Source organism: Triticum dicoccoides, chromosome 6A (genome assembly GCF_002162155.2).
Source record: "Triticum dicoccoides isolate Atlit2015 ecotype Zavitan chromosome 6A, WEW_v2.0, whole genome shotgun sequence".
In the NCBI taxonomy this organism is placed as follows: Eukaryota; Viridiplantae; Streptophyta; class Magnoliopsida; order Poales; family Poaceae; genus Triticum; species Triticum dicoccoides.
In genome coordinates this window covers 250921541-250927016 of record NC_041390.1, presented here as the reverse complement: position 1 = coordinate 250927016, position 5476 = coordinate 250921541, and the positions used below count along the sequence as shown (strand labels likewise).

Here is a 5476-nt window from a genome sequence, read left to right as displayed (position 1 = left end):
CTATGGGTTGCTGGCAGCGCGCCGCAACCAAAGGTGCCATAAGTTAGTCACGGGGTGGCCGAATACGTCGAACGGCGTCAAGTTCCGCGGTGGCTGGAGTTCGGACCTTGACGGAAACGACGCTACAGGGCATCTCCGGGCGAGCTGGTGGTGTCTGCGGGTTCCTGGGCGTGCTTTGAGTGAAGTGACATGCTCGAATGCGAGCACCAGCTAATGTGGCTGTGGCCGTGACATGGACGGCGGCCGGAAGCTCACGGCTCCGGCGATTGGCGTGGCTAGAGCGAGCAAAAACGCGCGAGGAGAGAGGGGAATCGAAGAGGAGCTCATGGTGGCCTTGATGGCAGTCTCAGTGTGCTCAGGGACGGCTTGGTGACGATGAAACAACGACGGCCATCTCGGGCGGCCGACGATGAAGACGACGGCGATGGCGACGTTCCAGGCCCTCTCGGCTGGCGTGGCTCGTCGAGGACAAAGAAGACGACGTGGCAGAGCTCTCAAACGAGACGGGCGGTCGAGGGGATGGCGGGGAGTGCGTGGACAACAAAAGGAGGCGACAGCGACGTTCGGGTTCGGGAGAGAGAGAGAGAGAGAGATAGAGTGGCAGAGGCGGGGATGAGGATGGAAGAGAGTGAGTGAGGGGGTTAGGGGGTGTGCGGCGTCTCCAGGGCGTCCCGAGGGAGGCGGCAAGCAGGAGCTGGCGTAGAGCGTGCGCGCGCGGGGCGACCACGCACCCAGTCCTTCTGGCAGAGGAGGAAGATGACAAGGGGGGTGCTGGTGGGCTGGGCTGGACAGCTACACTGCTGGGCCGGTTTGTGGGCGCTAGGTAAGTTCTCTCTCCCTCTCTAATATTTCTCTTTTTCTATTTTCTGTAACTTGTTTCTAATTTAGTAAAAATACTAAATCACTTGATAAAATCTTGAAAACTTTTGTGGCCACTATCTGATTTAAAATAGAGGCCCTAACCAAGTTTCAGAATATTTGGAGCTACCAAATATTTTATAGGAATTTATAGCTCCACTTCAAATACAATATTATTTTAATTCAAAGACCATAAATGCCATGGGAAAAATGTGCATGACCTGTGGTAAAGGTTTTAACCTCTTGCCATAAATAATGAACAATTTTGAAGGGCATTTTGGATTCATTGAAAATATTTTTATTTTGACCCTAGTTGCATTTCATTTGGTGCTAGGGTTTGAACATCCCCATTTCAGGTTTAAGAAAATTTAAACATGATGCAACAACCAAGACTAGTCCACAACAAGGCTGAAGCTAGGGATGTGACAACTCACCCTACTAAACAAGAATCTCGCCCCGAGATTCAAGAAGTAAGGTAAGAAGACAGATGGGACATGGAACTGGCACAAACTCCAAAATCCATTGCATTCTTGAAGATGTTGATTCGTTGCATCATATTGATCTTGACTTCTTTGCCTTCGAGATCTTTGTCCAACACGATGATGACGGAAAGAAACTCTATAGGAATCAATCTTCTGAAAGATCAATCAACTCACGGAATGAGACGTTGAACATCTCTGGAGCTGAGACACAGCACTCGCATCAGGGTGATGGAAATTAGATGGCGAAGATTCAAGTTGGTAGGCAACAATTCCACGCTTGAGTAAGATGGTGCAAGGTTTCAAAGTAGCAAGGAAATAATTGACATGATCCCATACTAGGGCACCTTCAAGGAGGTGTGACTCGTAAAATTATTCCCCTAAGTGGCAAAAAGAATTACTTTTGATATCTAGATCATAGAAACTCTCTATACCAGCCTAAGGCAAATCACAAATGATCATTTGACGAAGTTTAAAAGAATGGCATACTCAGACTAGAATGGATGATGTGGACTACCTTGTTGAAGACAACACAAGGGATGATTTTGCTTGCGCGTGCTCTCAAGAACTTGAGCATTTCCATACTCATCAAGGTCTTACCAACATCCATGTCGGGGATCCTGGCAACACATCATACTACCATGAAGAATAGTGATGGACAATGCAGATGCAAAGGAAGACAACACTTTCTCAGATTTCACCATTGAGAGGCCAGAGACGAAATCTGGATGATCGACCGACAGACATTTAGCACTCCTCTTCTATTGTTCTCCCTGATGTGCTAGCATACCCCATTTATAGATATGGTTTGGTATATAGAACATCAAGTAAAAGGTCGGACTTTGGGAGCACAAGAATCCATAAGGAACAACTACCGGAGTAAATCTTACGAAATCCTTATGGGGAGGTGGCCAACTTTCTCAATCAAGATACTGCAATAATGGGCCTTCCGGCTGGGTGTGTTGGCAAGGACATCCACTTTACCGGGTTACAGAGAGACCAATATTATAGTTCTTCGAAAATGTTCCAACCATCATATCTATGTGAGATTCAGATCTGGTTGGTGTCAGGATATTCCAGACTCATCATGACTGAAAGGAAGGATTGTAACACAAATCGACGAGATGACGTTGCAAGATTCTCAGGAAAGGAACTACGATAGAAAGCTCCAAAATATGAGCGGGTTTTGCTACAACATGTGAACATGCTGTCCCATACAAGCATGACCACATAGTAGTCTTATAATAAAAATACTACCGAGTTCTGGTTGGGAACCATCATCGAGGATAACGAAATCTTCTGCATGATCTAGAATTAGCACAACACGCTCCTTTTCCTTGAGAAAATCAATCAGTGGCATGGTGTGCTAGGAAACACATATGGAGTGGAGGCGGCCAACCTATCAAACCATAGAGTACTTCGCGCATATGTGTGACTAACTTGGGATGATTCCGGAGGAAGCAAAAATAATCTTTCTCGTATCCACAGCAGCAACATGCATAGAATGCACATGAATTCGAGGAAGTCACTTCTTCCATCCAAGCATAAGCTTGATGAACGGAACATGAAAGCATTGCCTACAAAGTTTCCAACACTAGCTTAATGTTCAACATGAATCATGGAGGAGATAAAAACGTTGTCGATGGGCTCAACAACAATTTATCAAGATCTCCATAAGATGGGGTTACGTGGTTATGTGAACAAGATGATAGCATTGATCAGACCAAAAGATGTAATGATGTATGCTCAAGGGATCAACTACGAGTAATACAACATTACAAACATCGTTGGTACTGATTTGATTTGGTGTTAGCCCATACTCAAATCAAAGTTTTGATAAGACAATAGGTCCAACAACTGATCACAGGGACCAATCGATGAAGATATCATCTTTCTTCAACTAACACACAAACACAAAGATATCCCTTTGGAATGAACTAAGTTAGGCAAGCTCTTATCTTCCAACTCTCCAAGTTGTTGTGGAGCTTAACCAACTAGCTCAGGGGTATCCAACATAGATTCTTGGAGAAAGGGGTGGCTACAAGATACCAACTTGATCACGAACTCAACATATCGGTCAGGTGACAACCTGGTAACACTACAAGAAATACGGTTAATTATGACTCCCCATTTTGGTCGTTGATTCGTCATATTTATCGTTTATTGACCTTTTTTGACCAAATTCAGAAGGTCAACAGTTGGCCGTCAAGAACGAACAAACTTGACCTTTTTGGAATTTTGGTCATAACTGGACTAAAGACCAAATTTTCAGAAAGGTCACTACCCATTTGCCTGAGCAACGTAGGATCTCATCTGGCTGAGCTGATATGGCATTGTTAGTGACCAAATGGAATCATCATAAATTTCATAGCCCAGTCCACCAATCTAGCCTACATGGGCCTGGCCCAATCATCGTAAATTTCACAGCCCAATCCACCAATCTAGCTGACATGGGGCCAGCCCAATACCTATTTTCTTAATTGAATTGGTTTGATTTGTTTGGGCTGATGCATTATTTTATCAAAAGCATGCGCATTTAAGGATAGGCCCATTAGAAAACAAATACAACATAATAAAATATTTCATATATTTCATTTTAGCAACACATCACATGAAATACAATACATCATCAATTGACTCCTCTACACAGCAAGGTTCAAGGCCCAACAAGTGCACAAGCGCACATCAACATAGATTGGACGAGAAGCACAAATTTTAGCTGATCACACATAACATCAATGAGAAGCACGAATATCTTGTACCAGGACTGGTACACATACTTTGTCCCGTCACCCAAGCACCAATATTGTGTCAATCTACTGGATTTGCCACATGGTGATGTTACTGCATTAGGGCTGTCCCAGCTTCTCCCTGCCCAAATGGCAGGATGATCTGCTGATCGATGCACTGCTCCAGCACCACCTCCCGCTACCACTGGTGGAAGATCAGCTCATCAGTCATCTGCACACGAACAAACCAAGAAGATTAACCTATTTATCCTACAGTAGTTTGTTTCTAAACATGGGCATCAAATAAACACCAACACTGAATTAAAATGCACAAAAGAATGGAGCATAGCTATATGTACAGCTTAAGAACTTCAGGTTTGAGCCATTCTTGGTACTACAATAAATACATAACAGCCAAAATTTTGATCCATGGGCACCAGATGATAGAAAAGGTACTAAGGCACTACTTGCTACTGAAAACCAAAGCAAGGTATGAAGCACAAGCCAGGCCAAAACTGGTACCAAATCCAGAAATAACCATTTGATGCAATATAGCACTAGTTTCACTTTAGCATATGTGCCTAATTATGCAGGTATGTAAGATGACTTCAAGAAAAAACGGAACTGCAGGGAATGGAGGATGGGGAGGGACAGGGGGGTGCTACCTGCAGGAAGACAATGGCGACTCCAAAGATTCGAAGTGTTCCACAGGCTGGGCACCGAGGGGAGGGTCGCTGGTGGAAGAAGTGGCATCCATGCACCCTACACAAGAGACAAGATGAGTAAGACTGGGGAATCTGAGCAGCATCAGTAGCGGAAGGGGAAGGACGGAGGTGCATACCTCTCTAGGAGCTGCAACCTGTGCTCGTCAGAAGAGTAGGGGCGGTCGGAGATGCCGCGGGAGGCCGAGGCAACCAGCAGCTCACCGATGACGGTCGTCGTTGGTGAGAGGTTCAACCTTCCGAGGTTAAAAGATCGTACCAGATCGAGCACCTTGAAGACGGCCTTGTCTTACTGCGCCTTGGCCTCCTCCGCGAGCACCTAGTAGGAGCAGAGCAGAGCAAGGAACTAGTTTTCAAACCTAGATGAGCAAAAAATACACACTACTCAATGAAAGAACTAATGTGCAGATAATACTCGGACAAATCAAAGAGGCAGGAAACCAGAACAAAAAACCACGACGAGTAATTTGGAACGGAGGGTGTACCATTTAATTAATAGGAAACCAGAGAATAAGTTGGCAAGTGCTAGCTAGGAGTTCAGGCATGCATAAACAAAATATTTGCATTGTATGCATAAACAAGTATTTATATTATAAGCAAATATAGGAGTGCCACTTCAAGTGAATGCCAGACATCACATTACACACACTCAAAATTAAAAGCCGGGCATCCAATGTACATCAGTACA

At 44.7% G+C, this 5476-nt stretch overlaps 1 long non-coding RNA gene across 1 annotated transcript; it reads right to left on the bottom strand.

The window, feature by feature from the left end:
* Nucleotides 1–3935: 3935 nt before the first annotated feature.
* Nucleotides 3936–4830, bottom strand: LOC119319309. The gene is made up of 2 exons (XR_005154429.1): nt 4732–4830; nt 3936–4298 (listed from the first exon to the last, which is right to left on the bottom strand). It is a non-coding gene; the product is annotated as an uncharacterized LOC119319309 (long non-coding RNA).
* Nucleotides 4831–5476: the final 646 nt, after the last annotated feature.